The sequence below is a fragment of the Eretmochelys imbricata genome, chromosome 28 (genome assembly GCF_965152235.1).
Source record: "Eretmochelys imbricata isolate rEreImb1 chromosome 28, rEreImb1.hap1, whole genome shotgun sequence".
Taxonomy (NCBI): Eukaryota; Metazoa; Chordata; order Testudines; family Cheloniidae; genus Eretmochelys; species Eretmochelys imbricata.
Window position 1 is genome coordinate 3,144,495 of NC_135599.1, and position 19,078 is coordinate 3,163,572.

Below are 19,078 nucleotides of genomic sequence, written 5' to 3' on the forward strand. Positions count from 1 at the left end.
CAAGTTAAGTTCCAATAGAAACCCCTTACATCCTTTAGTGATTTTGATTACATTACCCAATAGTCAAATAATTTTGATCAGATTCTCTCTCCACCTGCTGTCTGCAGCAGTCCCTTATAGACCATTTCTGTGGGAAAAGGGCCCATTTTCCTTCAGAATAGCTGTAAAGGCTTCTGGGGACAGAAGCCTAGTGGTGGTAGTAGCCACTCTACCTGACCCCCGTGGATAATTTAATGACCAAGATTCCATCCAATGTGACTGCACAGAGTTCCACATACAGTTACATTGAAATAACTGGGTTTGATCATGAAACAAAAACTTCCGTCTTGTAACACCACAACTGTTACTCTTTTAATGTCTTCACAACAGTTACCTTTTACTATTTCCACAACTCCCAAATGTTTACTTTCCTCCAAACCCTGTATCATCGATTTTTACAAAAGCTATTTGTAACTTTTTTCAGAGTAACAGCCGTGTTAGTTCGCAAAAAGAAAAGGAGTACTTGTGGCACCTTAGAGACTAACCAATTTATTTGAGCATAAGCTTTCATGAGCTACAGCTCACTTCATCGGATGCATACTGTGGAAAGTGTAGAAGATCTTTTAATATACACACAAAGCATGAAAAAATACCTCCCCCCACTCCACTCTCCTGATGGTAATAGCTTATCTAAAGTGATCACTCTCCTTACAATGTGTATGATAATCAAGTTGGGCCATTTCCAGCACAAATCCAGGTTTTCTCACCCCCCCCCCCCGACACACACACACAAACCCACTCTCCTGCTGGAACTTGTAACTTTTCACTCACTTCTTTCAATCACTTACTCCTACATTTAGTTCTTTAAGGTAGTGCAATTTGTCTGTAACAACTTAGCCACCAAGTACAATTATTGCCACACAGCTGCCTTAACCTGTGCTGTCTTTACCTTGAGACTGTTCAAAGAGGCAGTAAAACATTTGTCTCCATGGGTGCCCATGCATCTTTTACTCCAAAAATTCCAGTGGAATACAGCAGGCCTCCCTCATACTTTGTCCAAAATCACCAAAAATATCTCACATAAGTATCCAAAGTACCCTCCATTAAAACTTCAGAAAAACAAAAGTGTGTGGAAAGGCAGCGGGAAAGAGGTGGAAAGAAACCAATTAAGCCTGTCAGGTCAGTTTAAAGTATAGGCTACCAGCAGCAAATTAAATAAACCGAGAAAAGAAGAAGGAAAAGAAGAAAAGGACATAGTTAGCTCTGAGCCAAGAGTAGGCTCCTTCCCCTTCTTTCTCTCCACACCCCCAGGACGAAGTCCCAGCCCCAGTCTCTAAAGGTGGTCTGTTAACTCTGCTTTGGACTTTAGACCCTGTTGTGCCAAATCATCTTTAACCACCCCTAACTAATTTACAACCCTTCAGCAGCCCTTTCTGAAGCAGCACCAAACTTGAAACATTCCTGGCAGCTTCCCAGAATGCTGCCCTCACTTCAAACCTCTCACAAGGAGACTGAAGTGCCTCCTTTCCCTGGAAGGCATCCAGTCCCCATGGGCAGGGACCTTCTTCCACTACCCATATACCAAAGAAGGGTGGGCTCCTCAGGCACCCCCCATCCCTCTGGGTCCCCTAACACTTCCTCCATTTCCTTTTTAATCTCATCCCAGGGTGACCCCTGCACCTGGTATGGGCCCTGGTTCTTCCTTATCCATTTATCCAAAAAAATCCTTTACCCTGGCTTGCCAGAACCTGCAACTACCATCATGAGAGGTCACGAGACCCCCTCCAAGCAGCTGCGCGGACTGTTGGGGAGGGGGACTTACAGGCTGCCACTCACCTATCCAATGCGATGCATCCGAGTGAGTCACCGGCACCAAGATGTTAGGGGGCTTATTCCTTCCCCCACTTCCTTCCCTGGTCCTTCTCGCATGAACAGAGAGCAACAATACCCCAAGTCCAAAGGTGGAAACAATTTGATGTTTATTGGGGTGAACTTCCAGAAAACATGATTCCAGTTTCCTTCCTTAGTGTCCCCCTTCCCAGCTCTGACACCACAGAAGCTTACCCGTGTCCCTGTTCCCATTTCCCCCTTTAGCAAAACATGATTTTAATTTCCCTCCCACCCCCATTCGCTGTTCCCATTTGCACCCCACACACCCACCCACTCACTTCCTGGTTGACTCTGCAGACTATATAGTAAAACTTGAGTTCTGCTTAGCTATACCTTAACCAATCATTTTCCTGAAATTTAACTAACCAATCCTAACATATTGTAACATGATTATGTAACCAGTTATATTCCACCACCTTAATTAGTTTATGCCCAGCAAAATTAATTATACAGCCGACAGAAACAATCACAGAACCAGACAGAGATTATACAGACAAACAATAGCAAAGTGGAAACTATAATGACAAAACAATACAGAAGTGAGGATTTCACATCCCAGCTATTGATAAGTGAGTTCTTGCCAGACAGGATGCTATCAAACTAAAAGTTTCCTTTTACATCTTCTAGGCACTTCCCTTTCTCTGGAGGCGGTAGGCACTATCAGGACAGGATTGTATTCCTAACAACCAAATAGCACCTTCTTTCAATGTGACTAGTTTGGAATGTGAGGATGTGACTGGTCGCTTCCCAGCTTATGGCTGCCTCTGCTGCTTAGCCCTAAGAACAGGGCCTCAGACTGTCACAGTAAGAGAAAGACCTTACACCGGCAGACAGTGATTTTGATTCTTTTATACCTCTATAACTAGCCAACTGATAAGAATACACCTAAATTCTTAGAGTATAGGCCTTTACAGGCAGGCCTGAATATTTATATCATAACAGAACCTGCCCCATTAGCACCATGATGCCCACATTGCCAGGGCCCGTGCTTTGAGAGAAGTCTGCGTCCATGGCCTCATCACTCTCGTCACCGCGCTGACGTCGCCTACCAGCCCAATTTCGCTTTGCCAGGTTCTGGTGCTGCATATACTGCTGGATAATGCGCATGGTGTTTAATGTGCTCCTAATTGCCAAAGTGATCTGAGCGGGCTCCATGCTTGCCGTGTATGGCGCCGGCATGGAAAAAAGGCGTGGAACGAATGTCTGCCGTTGCTCTGACGGAGGGAGGGGTGACTGATGACATGGCTTACAGGGTTGGCTTACAGGGAATTAAAATCAAAGGGGGTGGCTTTACATCAAGGGGAAACAAAAACAACTGTCACACAGAATGGCCCCCTCAAGGATTGAACTCAAAACCCTGGGTTTAGCAGACCAATGCTCAACCCACTGAGCTATCCCGCCCCCTCATATTCCAAGCAGGACTGAATCTCCACAAAACTTTTCAAGGTGCCCCTGACAGACCTCACTGAAATGATTGTCGGCCACTGATTTCACGGAGGGAGGGAGGGAGGGGGGAGCAAATGAATACAAAACAAATCTGGTCTATTTCTTGTTTTGATCCACTCCATCTATCTTTTACATCTTTGGCTGGCAGCAGACGGTGCAGAAGGACTGCTAGCCATCCTCATCTCCTGGCTGCTCGGCAGAAGACGGTGCAATACGCCTGCCAGCAGGACTAAAGAGAATGACCTGGTCGAGTCACTCCTATTTCAGTCCCTGCGCCCATGTCTGCCCAGGCGCTCCTGACCGACCTTACCGAGGTGGCCAGGAGAACCTCGGACACGATGACAATGGTTATCGGACCTATTGCACCGTCTGCTGCCACAAGGCAATGAGCTGCTGCTGTGTAGCAATGCAGTCCCGCGTCTGCCAGCGCCCAGGAGATGTAGGGTGATGGTGAGCTGAGCGGGCTCCATGCTTGCCGCGGTGTGGAGTCTGCGCAGGTAACTCAGGAAAAAAGGCGCGAAGCGATTGTCTGCTGTTGCTTTCATGGAGGGCGGGAGGGTGGGCCTGACGACACGTACTCAGAACCACCCGCGACAATGTTTTTGCCCCATTAGGCATTGGGAATCTCAACCCAGAATTCCAATGGGTGGGGGAGACCGCGGGAACGGTGGGATAGCTACCCACAGTGCAACGCTCCAGAAGTCGATGCTAGCCTTGGTACTGTGGAAGCGATCCGCCGAGTTAATGCACTTAATGCACTAGAGCATTTTGTGTTGGGACACACACAATCAACTATCTAAAAACAATTTCTAAAAAACCGACTTCTATAAATCCGACCTAATTTCGTAGTGTAGACATACCCGTAGAATCACAGAATGTTTGGGTCAGGGTGACCTCCTGAGGTCTCTTTAGTCCAACCCCCTGCTCAAATCAGGAATAACCCCAACTAAATCACCCCAGCCAGGGCTTTGTCAAGCTGGGCCTTAAAAACCGCTAAGGAGGGAGATTCCACCACCTCCCAAGGTAACCCATTCCAGTGCTTCACTGCCCTCCTAGTGAAATCCTGTTTCCCAATATCCAACTTAGACCTCCCCCACTGCAACTTGAGACCATCGCTCCTTGTTCTGTCACCTGCCACCACTGAGAATAGCCAAACTCCATCCTCAGATAGTTGAAGGCTGCTAACAAATCCCCCCTCACTCTTCTCTTCCCTCACCCTCTCCTCATAACACACATGCCTCAGTGCCCTAATCATTTTTGTTGCCCTCCGTTGGACTATCTCTAATTTGTCCACATCCTTTCTGCAGTGGGGGGCACAAAACTGGATGCAGTACTTCGGATGTGGCCTCACCAGTGCCGAATAGAGGGGAATAAACACTCTGACTAATGCAGCCCAATATGCCGTTAGCCTTCTTGGCAAAGGGCACACTGTTGACTCATATCCAGCTTCTCATCCACTATAATCCCCAGGTCCTTTTCTGCAGAACTTCCCAATAGCCAGTTGGTCCCTAGCCTGTAGTAGTGCATGGGATTCTTCCGTCCTAAGTGCAGGACCCTGCACTTGTCCTTGTTGATCCTCCTCAGGATTTCTTTTGGCCCAACCCTTCAATCTGTCTAGCTCACTCTGGACCCAATCCCTACCCTCCAGCGCTTGGATTCTTTACGTGTTTTCACAGTCAAAGAGCACATTCCATGATTTCCTAGGGTAGAGTTTTCAGGTTATTTTGATTCGGGGAACTATGCTATAGGGTGCTTTCTCTGTGTGGATTTGACAGGTGGATCAACACAGATGCACACTGTGACCCTTCTCAGGGTGCTGAGGACTGCGAGTCTCCTTGTTGCCACTTGCCACTAGTAAGAGGGACTTTTGAATTGGGCAGCTGGATGTATGTGATCAAACTCACCCAGCCTGTCAGGCACTCAAGCACCCTTCTCTGAGCTGCATCAGCCCTGCCAGTTGACAATAGAGGCACCCTAACCCCTGAGTTCCTTCAATATGCCCCCCTCTGGGGTCCAGCCCCGATCACCAGATACTCAGAAAAATCCCAGATCCTCTGTTCCCAAAGCAATGGTGTACCCAAGGTTACCAATTTTACTGTAGACCACTACTTCTGTATCACACACAGCACTTGAGTACAGTTATCGAACAAAGGGAAATTTATTTAACAAGGGAGAGAGATTTAAACCGAAACAAATGCGAATGATGGAAACAAACAGTTACAAACAAAACGAAATCATAAAATGCAACAGACACTTTTTAATAGTTACCTTTCCTATCTAAGTAGATTGAAGTGTGAGGTGACAGTCTATTGCAGTGATTGCTAGTCCCTAGGAGCCAGGGCCCTGCCTTTCATGAAGCACCACTGGTCGTTAGCGATCTCCTTGGTGAATGGACTCAGAGAGTTTCTCTCCACCCTGTTACAGACTGATTCAGTCTTTTGTCTATATTCACAGAAAGGATGATCTCCTCATCATCATATTGTCGTTTTCACTTCCACAGGGTTTCAATGTCTAGAGTTTGATAGGTTTCCGCTGCCTTTTCAGGGCTGGTGCAAAGGAAGCACAATGGAGCAATATATCGCATAACTGGCTAGCAATGTTTGGGTGACAATTCCCTCCCACTGGAATGGACAGTCCCCAACAAGACCTATGATTGGGGTAACTCACTTTCATGACAATACCATAAGGGCATAATTTTCCATGTACTTACATTACTCCTTAAATATGACTCATACACACCTCTCGCAGTGATTAGGAGTAACAATAATTTACAAGCTTTCATTAGAGATCTCACTGCTATGCTTCCTGGATAAATATAATAAAATCAGTGTATTAGGTGTGGTGAGTTTGTCAGGCCTGAGACAGGCGTTTCCTGCGAATTACTCAGACCCCTTTGCCAATTGGCACCAATGAGCTTTTGTCACACTTGCACTGAGCTATACAGTCACACCTTGATATAACAGAAAGGCCAGTACATAAAATAGAGAAAGGAACAATAAGATACCAAAATGACAACGGTTGGAACTCTCCATTTCTCTCAGTCTTTGGACGGATGGGTACTAAGAGCTGTGGCTACAGCTGAGGAACCAGGCAATTGGACAGCTGGCTCAGCCCTCCATACTAGTAGCTTTCTCATGTACAGGGAGATGGTCAAGATCGGAATTGATGTCATGACTTGCTTACCCTATGGCAGTTTCCCACAAACTAGGGATGCCGCTTGTTCAGGGAAAGCCCCTGGCGGGCCGGGCCAGTTTACCTGCCGCGTCCGCAGGTTCGGCCAATCGCGGTTCCCACTGGCCGTGATTCGCCGCTCCAGGCCAATGTGGGCTGCAGGAAGCTGTGCACGCCGAGGGATGTGGTGGCCACCCTTCCTGCAGCCCCCATTGGCCTGGAGCTGCGAAACGCGGCCAGTGGGAGCCACAATCAGCTGAACCTCTGGACGCGGCCGGTAAACAAACCGGCCCGGCCCGCCAGGGGCTTTCCCCAAACAAGTGGAGTCCCAAGTTTGGGAAACACTGCCATAAGGGATCAATCTGTCTAAAGCTATGTCTACCCTTCAAATACTGGAAGTATTCTTCTGACAAACTAACACTGTCTACACTGGGGCACAGGTCACATCCTAGTCAAATCCTAGTGAGGTAAATAGAAAGGAGCATAAACACTGCCAAATTAAGTGTAAAAATGTAATAAGAAAAGCCAAAAAGAGTTTGAAGAACAGCTAGCCAAAAACTCAAAAGGAAATAAAATGTTTATGTACCTCAGAAGCAGGAAGCCTGCTAAACAACCAGTGGGGCCCCTGGACGATCGAGATACAAAAGGAGCACTTAAAGACGATAAAGTCATTGCGGGGAAACTAAATGAATTCTTTGCTTCAGTCTTCATGGCTGAGGATGTCAGAGAGATTCCCAAACCTGAGCTGGCTTTTGTAGGTGACAAATCTGAAGAACTGTCACAGATTGAAGTGTCACTAGAGGAGGTTTTGGAATTAATTGATAAACTTAACAGTAACAAGTCACTGGGGCCAGATGGCATTCACCCAAGAGTTCTGAAAGAACTCAAATATAAAATTGCTGAACTACTAACTAGGGTTTGGTTACAGCATCCTCCAGATCGTAAACCCAGGTAAGGGAGGGTTACATGCCATCCTCCAGATCGTTAATGAAGATATTGAACAAAACCAGCCCCAGGACCAACCCTTGGCCCACTCTGCTTGATACCGGCTGCCAACTAGACATGGAGCCATTGATCACTACCCGTTGAGCCCGACAATCTAGCCAGCTTTCTATCCACAGTATAGTCCATTCATCCAGCCCATACTTCTTTAACTTGCTGGCAAGAATACTGTGGGAGACTAGCAAAGCTTTTGATACAAAGTCAAGGAATAACACATCTGCTGCTTTCCCCTCATCCACAGAGCCAGTTATCTCGTCATAGAAGGTAATTAAATTAGTCAGGCATGACTTGCCCTTGGTGAATCCATGCTGACTGTTCCTGATCACTTTCTTCTCCTCTAAGTGCTTCAGAATGGATTCCTTGAGGACCTGCTCCATGATTTTTCCAGGGACTGAGGTGAGGTTGACTGGCCTGTAGTTCCCCGGATCCTCCTCCTTCCCTTTTTTAAAGATGGGCACTACATTTGCTTTTTTCCAGTAGTCCTGGACCTCCCCCGATTGCCATGAGTTTTCAAAGATTGGCCAATGGTTTTGCAGTCACATCCGCCAACTCCTTTAGCACTCTCGGATGCAGCGCATCCGGCCCCATGGACTTATGCTCATCCAGCTTTTCTAAATAGTCCCGAACCACGTCTTTCTCCACAAAGGGCTGGTCACCTCCTCCCCATGCTGTACTGCCCAGTGCAGTAGTCAGGAGCTGACCTTGTTCGTGAAGACAGAGGCAAAAAAAGCATTGAGTACATTAGCTTTTTTCACATCCTGTGTCACTAGGTTTCCTCCCTTATTCAGTAGGGGGCCCAAACTTCCATTGACTTTCTTCTTGTTGCTAACATATTTCTATTGTCCCATGGATAATGTGAGTGTGTCCTTCCTTTCAGGAACCAGGGAGCATCACGATTTATACCATTCCTCCTATTGCAAAGTTATTGTTGGAGTCACCCATGATACAAATTGTATCATCATTGCCAGTTCTCACGTTGCTCTGGGTTTTGCTGAAGAGCAGCTATACTGGGAACTTTTCAAATTAGATGTAAATAAAGAGGAGATGGAGCAGGAAAGTAAGTATCATTTCATCCTCTGTGACACTGGAAGGAGATGGGGTGACTCAGAGATTCCCTCCTTCCCCACCACTGCAGAACTGTTACCTTTTGTCTGAGCCATGTAGAGTTTATCTTCATCACATTCTATCCCTCCACTTCCCAAAGTTTCATGTGATGAAGCATTCTCCGTTGTCTGTGCTTGGAGATGCTTTGACTTCTTTAATCCTGTATCAGAGTTGCTATGACTGGAGATGAAAGTGTCAAAGACCTGGGAGGGGAATTCAAATGGATCCCACACACAGTGTGATCATTTGGAGTTTAAATCCCAGGTTCCATCTCTTGGTAAAGCCACTTCCAGCAAGGTGGCTGTTTTTTCCCCCATTATGGGGGTGCTAGAATACTAAAAATGTTGTAAATAACATAACTGACTATTGAGACAGTGCTAAGTGAAGTACGTTTGAATGGATCAGAGATGGGAGAATTTCTTGTCCTGATTCTGAATAATCAGATGTAACCTGCTCTGGAATTTTACTTGACACTTTCATTGTCATGTTTCAGAGTAGCAGCCATGTTAGTCTGTATTCGCAAAAAGAAAAGGAGTACTTGTGGCACCGTAGAGACTAACAAATTTATTTGAGTATAAGCTTTCATGAGCTACAGCTCACTTCATCGGATCTCTCTGTAATGTGGCTTTCTATCTTTCCTGAAGGCTGTTTGGTCACCGAGTTGGATATTAGTTCTGTTTGATAGGATGTAACTCAGATTTATTGGAGAATTTAAGACAAATGATCATTTGCTAAAGTCATGATTTCTCACTTCAGCTTTGCTTTTTCCCCATCCCTCCATGATGACATGGAGCCAGTTCAAGTGCAGTTCTGTCAACAGGAGAGAACTCTCCAATTTACTGGACATGCTAAGAAAGAAACAGTAGTGATTTAAAATCTCCACTTGGAAATGGTGAACAACAGCAGAACCCGAATTAACTGAAGGAAGTGCATATGATCACAGTGTAGTTCAATTGTTGAAGTCAGTATTGTCTCAGGTGGCTATGCTGGCAGGAGAAGCTTTCCCGCTGATGTAGCACTATCTACACAGGGGGCTAGAGCTGTGTAACTACATTGCTCAGCTGTGTCGTTTTTTCACATCTCTGAGCAATAAAGTTATACTGATAAATGTCTTTAGTGTAGACCAGACAGTTTTCTCTTGTGTTTTATGCATTTACTTCACTTCTCTCCTACCATCTCCTACTTTGAAAGGTTAAAAAGTGTGTTGGGGGCTTATTCCTTCACCCACTACTTCCCTGGTCCTTCTCGCATGAACAGAGAGCAACAATACCCAAAGTCCAAAGGTGCAAACAATTCGATGTTTATTGGGGTGAACTTCCAGCAAACATGATTCCAGTTTCCTTACTTAGTATCCTCCTTCCCAGCTCTGACACCACAGAGCCTTACACCTGTGTCCCTGTTCCCATTCCTGCCCTTAGCCAAACATGATTTCAATTTCCTTACCCCTATTCCCTGTTCCCATTTTCCCCACACACACCCACCCCCTCACTTCCTGATTGACTGCAGACTATATAGGAAAACTTGAGTTCGGCTTAGCTATACCTTAACCAATCATTTTCCTGAAATTTAACTAACCAATCCTAACATATTGTAACATGATTATGTAACCAATTATATCCCACCACCTTAATTAGTTTACACCCAGCAAAGTTAATTATACAGCAGACAGAAACAATCACAGAACCAGACAGAGATTATACAGACAAACAATAGCAAAGTGGGAACTATAATGACAAAACAATACAGAAGTGAGGATTTCACATCCCAGCTATTGATAAGTGAGTTCTTCCCAGACAGGATGCTATCAAACTAAGTTTCCTTTTACATTTTCTAGGCACTTCCCTTTCTCTGGAGGTGATAGGCATTATCAGGTCAGGATTGTATTCCTAACAGCCCAATAGCACCTTCTTTCAATGTGACTACTTTGGAATGTGAGGAGATAACCGGTCGCTTCCCAGCTTATGGCTGCCTCTGCTGCTTGGCCAAAGGCCTTAGCCTAAGAACAGGGCCTCAGACTGTCACAGTAAGAGAAGGCCCTTGCACTGGCAGACAATGATTTTGATGCTTTCTTTTATACCTCTAACTAGCCAAGTGATCAGAATACACCGAAATTCTTAAAGTACAGGCCTTTGCAGACAGGCATGAATATCTATATCCTAACAAAGTGTGAAAAGAGAAAGTTTTTTTTTTCCTCATGATGCAAACATTCCCACATAGGAGACCCCTTCCACCAACACAGATAGCAGAAGAACCAGAGATATATGAACTCACAGGAGTGGTTGGGACCTACGTTGGGACATGCAACAACTTGAGCCAACATTCAGTTGTTGGCAATGGGGATTAAAAGAAACCAACATATATGACAAGAATTTGTGGTCTTTGAATATGTTGTTGTTACAAATGAAAATGAAATTATAGGTGAAGTTATTGGTTAAAGAGTAGGAGACTAATTGTTTGTTTGATGATCTGAATTATTTTGGAAAACTGAAAGTTGTCTTGTTTTTAGTTCTGTTAGTCACACAGGAAATGATGGCTAATCTTCAAAAGTTAATTTGATTTAATTTACCCCCTGTGGTGTAAGGAGTTTTGGTAGGAAACTTCACTCCAAAGGTTGGGGTGGAAGAATATGTGTTAGAAAGAGTGTATAAGAGAATATTCGCCCAGTATAGATTTCAATTTTTTGTACTTCAAATAGAACATATTTTGCTTAGCTTCAAAGCCAATTTCTTTAAAAAAAAAACCCACACTATTCAAGGAGACAAGTTGTATAACTTTTTACCCACTTAGACTGTAAGGGTCACTGACTTCCTCACTTCTCTAATTTGCAAAGGAAAGGCATGACATCTGTCATAAGATGTGTCCAGCTGGTAGAAAAGCTGCAATCGTCAACTATCAATGTCAAGGAAAAGGCTGAAGTCCATTGCCTTTCACATCAAAAAGCCATCTAAAGGCTGGTCTACACTCAAAAGCTATGTTGACATAGCCACATCTCTCAGGGGCGTGAAAAATCGACACTGCTGAGAGAAGTGGTTAATAAGAACACAAGAATGGCCGTACTCAGTTAGACCAAAGGTCCATCCAGCCCAGTGTGCTGTCTACTGACAGTGGCCAATGCCAGGTACCCCAGAGGGAGTGAACCTAACAGGTAGTAATCAAGTGATCTCTCTCCTGCTGTCCATTACCAGCCTCTGACAAACAGAGGCTAGGGACACCATTCCTTACCCATCCTGACTAATAGCCATTAATGGACTTAACCTCCATGAATTTATCCAGTTGTCTTTTAAACCCTGTTATAGTCCTAGCCTTCACCACCTCCTCAGGCAAGGAGTTCCACACGTTGACTGTGCACTGTGTGAAGAAAACTTCCTTTTATTTGTTTTAAACCTGCTACCCATTAATTTCATGTGGTGACCCCTAGTTCTTATATTAAGGGAATAAGTAAATAACTTTTCTATACATCACTCATGATTTTATATACCTCTATCATATCCCCCCTTAGTCTCCTCTTTTCCAATCTGAAAAGTCCTAGCCTCTTTAATCTCTCCTCATATGGGACCCGTTCCAAACCCCTAATCATGTTAGTTGCCCTTCTCTGAACCTTTTCTAATGCCAGTATATCTTTTTTGAGGTGAGGAGACCACATCTGTACACAGTATTCAAGATGTGGGCATGCCATAGATTTATATAAGGGCAATAAGATATTCTCCTTCTTATTCTCTATCCCCTTGTTAATGATACCTAACATCCTGTTTGCTTTAGACTGCCGCTGCACACTGCGTGGATGTCTTCAGAGAACTATTCACAATGACTCCCAAGATCTTTTTCCTGATTAGTTGTAGCTAAATTAGCCCCCATCAAATTGTATGTATAGTTGGAGTTTTTTTCCCCAATGTGCATTACTTTACATTTATCCACATTAAATTTCATTTGCCATTTTGTTGCCCAATCACTTAGTTTTGTGAGATCTTTTTGAAGTTCTTCACAGTCTGCTTTGGTCTTGACTATCTTGAGCAGTTTAGTATCATCTGCAACCTTTACTGCCTCATTTTTTACTCCTTTGTCTAGATCATTTATGAATAAGTTGAATAGGATTGGTCCTAGGACTGACCCTTGGGGAACACCACTAGTTACCCCTCTCCATTCTGAAAATTTACCATTTATTCCTACCCTTTGTTCCCTGTCTTTTAACCAGTTCTCAATCCATGAAAGGATCTTCCCTCTTATCCCATGACAACTTAATTTACGTAAGAGCCTTTGGTGAGGGACCTTCTTAAATGCTTTCTGGAAATCTAAGTACACTGTGTCCACTGGATCCCCCTTGTCCACATGTTTGTTCCTCCCTTCAAAGAGCTCTAAGAGATCAGTAAGACATGATTTCCCTTTACAGAAACCATGTTGACTTTTGCCCAACAATTTGTTATTCTATGTGTCTGACAATTTTATTCTTTACCATTCTTTCAACTAATTTGCCCGGTACTGACGTTAGACTTACCGGTCTGTAATTGCCAGGATCCCCTCTAGAGCTCTTTTAAATACTGGCGTTACATTAGCTGTCTTCTAGTCACTGGGTACAGAAGCCAATTTAAAAGGCAGGTTACAAACCCTCGTGAGTAGTTCAGCAATTTCACATCTGAGTTCTTTCAGAACTCTTGGGTGAGGCCATCTGGTCCCCCTGACTTGTTACTCTTCAGTTTCTCAATTAATTCCAAATCCTCCTCTGTCACCCTCCCTTACCCAGGCTGGAGAGGGCGGAAGCGCCCCCCGGGGCAGGCTGGGAGATGTAGTTCCTGACTCTCCCGGGAACGGAAGTGACGTTTTGCGGGGGGGAAGACGAGAGGGGCTGCGAACGCGCGCGGCGCTGCGGCTCTGCCTGGCTCGTGCGGGGCTGCTGGAGCCTCTCCCGGAGCCGGAGGAGGGGTTTGTGTCTCCCGGCTTTGGGCATGCGCAGATCGGGGGGGCGGAAAGAGTCGGACATGCGCAGAGCGCGGGAGAGAGTCGGGCATGCGCAGAGGCAGGGCTCACTTGCCGCTGCGCCCCGGGGCTGTGGGGCCGGGCGGGGTCGAAGGGTCTGTGCCGGGGAGACCTTCATTCAACCCCCCCCTCGGGCCTGGCCCGGGCCCCGCTCTCGCCGGAGCCGCCCTGGGGCCGCCCCGGGCTCTGCCCGCCCCGCTGCGGAGCTGCAGCCTCCAGGTACCGGAGCGAGCCCCGGGGCCGGGCGGTGACGCTGCCCCAGTGTCTGGGGGGGGGACCAGCCCCCCTGGGGTCCCTGCGTGGGGCCGAGCGGGGGGGAGACCTGGGGAAAGGGGCGGAGGGAAAATGTCGGCGCAGCCCGGACATGGCCGGGGGGGTGGGGAGAAGAGCCGGGGCCCCCCGAGGGGCGGGGAGGGAAAGGGGGGGCTGAGATCCCCTCGGATTTACCGCTGCCCCACTCGGGGCCCCCCCCGCTCCCGCCCTGCCCCCTTTCGCTCCCGGCAGCGACGAGCAGCAGCCCGGGTGACCCCCCCCCCTTCCCCCACCTCCCTGAGACGGGCTCTGCCCCCCCGGACCCCGTTTCCTCCCCACTTCGCCCGTGGCCAGTTCAAATCTCAGCGTTGGGGGGGGCGGTCCCCCCATTTTACCTGCAGTGACTTGTCCCGGTATAGGGGGGAATCGTTCCCCGGAGTGATTTCTGAAACGGGCAGAGGGTTAAGGGGCAGAGGCGGGCAGAGCCCGAGACGGGGAGACCTCTGTTTTAGGTAAAACTGAGACATGGACCGAGATCACAGCCCCCCTTGTGCCAGGCAGTGCCCAACTGCGGCCTTAACTGCTGCCTCCATTGTGCTGGGCGCCTCAGAGACCCCGAGTGAGATCTGTGTCCCCGTTGGTCCTGGCAGTGCACGGACCCTGGCGAAGATTGCGCCCCACCGCTGTACTGGGCACTGCACAGACCCTGACAGAGATCCTGGCCCCACATTTCGTCAGGTGCTGCAGGGACCCTAAACAAAACCAGGGATCCTGTAATATCAGGAATTGCAGAGCCCCTGATTGAGGTCAGGCCCCCTGTCGTGCAGGGCTCTGTACGGACACAGTTGGCAAAAATTGGGGATTGGTCCTGCTTTGAGCAGGGGGTTGGACTAGATGATCTCCTGAGGTCCCTTCCAACCCTGATAGTCTATGATTCTATAAGATCAGGGTCTTCATTGTGGTGCTGAACAGACCCATCGGGCTGAGTTAATGAAGGCCTCAAATCATTTATTTAAAGACTTCAAGTTACCAAAAAATCCATCATTTACACTTGTTTAAATCTGTAAATGAGCCGTGCCATGCCCCATGCTGCAGAGGAAGGCAGACAAAAAACAAAAACCCAGGGTCTCTGCCAATCTGAGTCTGGGCAAAATTCCTTCCCATCCCAAATATGGCAAAGACCCAGCAGCCAGACAGCGAGGAAGGAATTCTCTGTAGTAGCTCAGAGCCCTGCCCATCTAGTGTCCCATCACCAGCCTTTGGAGATATTTGCTGTTAGCAGTTGCAAATCGGCTACCTGCCTTTGTAGGCAGTCCCATCATACCAATCCCTCCAGAAATGTATCAAGCTCAATCTTGAAGCCAGTTAGGTTTTTTGCCCCCACTGCTTCCCTTGAGAGGCTGTTCCAAAACTTCACTCTGATGGTTAGAAACCTTCGCCTAAATTCAAGCCAAAACTTATTGATGGCCAATATCCATTTGTTCCAGTGCCACCATTGGTGCTTAACCTAAATAAGTCCTTTCTTTCCCTGATATTTGTCCTTCTAATGTATTTATAGAGAGCAGTCATATCTCCCCTCAGCCTTCTTTTGGCTAGGTTTAAGAAGCCAAGCTCTTGGAGTCTCCTCTCATAAGGCAGATTTTCCATTCCTCGGATTATCCTAGTAGCCCTTCTCTGCACCTGTTCCACTTTGAATGCATCCTTCTTAAACATGGGAGACCAGAATGGCCCGCAGTATTTCAGATGACGTCTCATCAGTGCCTTGTATAACAATATTAACCCTTCGCTGTGTCTACTGGAAATACCTCGCCTGCATCCTAGGACTGCATTAACCCATGTCATGGCCGCAGGACATTGGCAGCTCATAATTATGCTGTTATCACCCAATACTCCCAGGTCTGTCTCCTTCTCTGTCCCTTCCAACTGATAAATCCCCAGCTTATTGCAAAAATTCTTGTCATTAGTCCCCAAGTGCATAATTTTGCTCTATTAATTTTCATCCCATTTCAATTACTGCAGATTTCAAGGTCATGCAGATCTTCTTGTATATATTCCGGTCCTCCTCCATATTGGCAATACCTCCCAGCTTTGTGTCATACTCCCACTTTTTGTGCCAAGGTCACTAATAAAAATGTTGAATAACATTGGTCCCCCAAGACTGATCTCTGAGGAATTCCACTAGTAACCTCCCTCCAGCCTGACAACTCACCGTTCAGTATGACTCCTTGTAGTCTCCCCTGTAACCAATTTCTTACTGACCTTTCACTTCTCATATCCCCATCTTCTCCAATGTAACGAGTAGTTTCCCATGTGGAACTGTATCATATGCCTTCCTGTCATCCAGATGCTATTGCATTTCTTTTGTCCAAAAGAAAACCACCTCACAGAACAAGATCGGGTTTCTCTGGCACAATCTAACTTTTGTAACAGAGTGTTTTATTTATTTATAGTGTTGAAGGCTGGAAGGAACTGTTAGCAATAGGCTGCGAATGGCCATGTGGAGTTGGGGGAAGGGATGGCAGACAATGTGGGGAGGGGATGTGATGTTGGAGGGGTATATGGGATTCTGTTTTGTAGGGGTCCATGTCTCTGCTCCCTGTGGCCGTGGTGCATTCAGTATCAAAGCAGCATGTCAGCGGAGGAGACGCACACACAATAGCTCCATCTGGAACACGCAGCATTCACTGCCAGACGGGATGGGTGATTTTTCAGGGGCCCAGCTTGATATGCCTGGCTGGGGTAGATTCTATTGGACGGTGATCTGGGGCTCTGATAGTTTGGGATGTTCCTTTTTGCATAGTCAGTTCTTTCCCTTTATTGTTTTACCCCTACCTATGCCTGATGCCACTCTCTTCTTAACTTGCTTTTGTTATTTCAGTTCCAGTTTTTAAATGGGATCTAATAATTGAAAAGCTGAATGAAAGATAAAAGAAACAACCATTTGAATTTTGGCGCATAGCTGGTAGAACTATACCTAGTGAAGGTATGCTTTAATTACCTGGTTACCTATAGCATTTTCTGGTGGGGTGGATGAAGCAATGTCAAAGAGCCAAAAGCGCTTTTTAGGGCGAAAGGGCTCACCAGGTGTTTGCTCTCTAAGGAGCATGTCACCGGCTAGGGGTTGCAGACTTTCAGGAGTGGTGCGCTGGATTGCATTTACTGATCTCAAAATAAAAGGTTAAGACTTTTGCTTCGCAATATCCAGTGAAATCTTGCAACCAATTATACAAATAGACCCTAATGCTGTTTAAACAACATGGTATTAATACTGATTCAAAATTGAAATTAAAATTGAGATAAGTGCATTAGAGATTAACTGACACCTAATTTCCATTTCTTAATGCCTGAAATTGACACTTGCTCACACTGTCATTTTTTTTAAAAGCAATGCACAGCACACAGTCAAGTTAATTAATGAAAGCACACCAATTATTGATTGCTTTGTGATGCATAAGCATCTGATTAAGCACCTAATTAAAATGGTACCAATTTAAGTGGAAATAGCAGCTTAGCTCCAATGTGTTTAAATGTGAATGAAAAGTTTCTATATTAAATACATGGCAGGATTGTAAACAGGGAGAAAATACACAGAAGTGCCTCTTCCCAGTCCTCTTGATTTCTTGTCCCAAACCCCCATGAGTTCTGGCCTCTTGGTCAACTCAGTTCCCAGTCCCACATCAGCTGTGCCCTCTCCCAGCCTAACCCTTTTCTACTGCAGTTCTTCATCCCCCTCGTCGAGACAGGGGGTTGGCGCTGCAGCCCCTAAAGCATGTGCGTTAATCACTGTCTCACATACTGGGGCTCTTTAGATTTCAGTGAATGATTTATCAGAGTTACTGACTCTGGGAGGTGGGAGAGAGGAGAGGCTGAGAGGGAGTTTTCTCCCCACCCTCTTTAGGGCCATGTTCAACCCTGGTAGCCTCCATGTTACCTCATCCTCCACCCTCGCTCATGTGTCAGAGTGTCACCTTCTGGCCTCACCATAGCTACATCACAATGTAATTATCCTCAACGCAAGCATTACAGTCCAGGAAGGGAAATAATTAAAAGTACTTAATTATTTGAAAGTATGCTTGAAAGGATTGGATTTTTATTAACAAATTGCAGTAAATGTTGATTTCACTTCACACACACACACACGTAAAATTAGGTAAAACATAGAAATGCTTCTGAACAAAGTCAAGTTTTGATTTAAGGATATTTACACTGTATATTTTGCATGTGACATTTACAATTTCTATTTCAACAGTTAAAAAGATTTGGTGTTTCAAATCTCAACATTTACTCTAATCAAATAATTGTTGTCCAATGAGCCCCATAACTTCCCACAGCTCTGAACACTGAAAATGTAAACATTAAAAAAATGGCTTAGTATTAAATATCGATATCCTCTATTGAAATTAAAAAAAGAAATAGACACAATGAATTTTGCTAAACCCACTTAACAGCAGTTGCAATATGCTAGGGCGGGGTCGGCAACCTTTCGGAAGTGGTGTGCCGAGTCTTCATTTATTCACTCTAATTTAAGGTTTCATGTGCCAATAATACCTTTTAACGTTTTTAGAAGGTCTCTTTCTATATGTCTTTAATATATATATATATATGGGGGGGATGGATCACTCAGTGGTTTGAGCATTGGCCTGCTAAACCCAGGGTTGTGATTTCAATCCTCAAGGGGGCCGTTTAGGGATCTGGGGAAAAAATTGGGGATTGGTCTTGCTTTGAGCAGGGGGTTGGACAAGATAATCTCCTGAGGTCCCTTCCAACACTGAGATTGTATGATTCAATAACTAAAGTAAATAAGGTTTTTAAAATGTTTAAGAAGCTTAATTTAAAATTAATGCAGATCCCACCCCCGGACTGGTGGCCAGGACCTGGGCAGTGTTGAGTGCCACTGAAAATCAGCTACCTTGGCATGCATGCCACAGGTTGCCTACCCCTGTGCTACGGGATGGAAATTCATGGCTAAGGCACCCAACCTTAATTCTGCCGTGTAGTGACACCAGGCAATAGCCATAGGGCTACGAATAAAGCATTTTAGTGTATAAAGTCCCAAACTAGATTATACCGATTTGTAAAGACACATGAGATCTTTCCCTCAGGGTATCACCTTCACTGGGTTGTTTCTTTTATTGATAATTTCCAGAAGTCAACAGATAAATACCATTCTATCAGTTATGAAGTGGCCATTTCAGATTTCTGGGGAGTGTCTATAATTTTGCACTAGTGGCCGGGTCCTTGGAGAGGCAGAACCTTGGTTTCA

The 19,078-nt window shown here is 45.7% G+C and overlaps 1 protein-coding gene across 1 annotated transcript in view; it reads left to right on the forward strand.

Moving 5' to 3' along the window:
• The first annotated feature begins 13,592 nt into the window (after positions 1–13,592).
• Positions 13,593–19,078, forward strand: part of LOC144258247 (uncharacterized) — a 336,945-nt gene continuing 331,459 nt past the window's right edge. The window contains exon 1 of the mRNA XM_077806662.1: positions 13,593–13,782. The gene's annotated coding sequence lies outside the window, so the exon portion shown is untranslated. The remainder of the gene's footprint in view (positions 13,783–19,078) is intronic.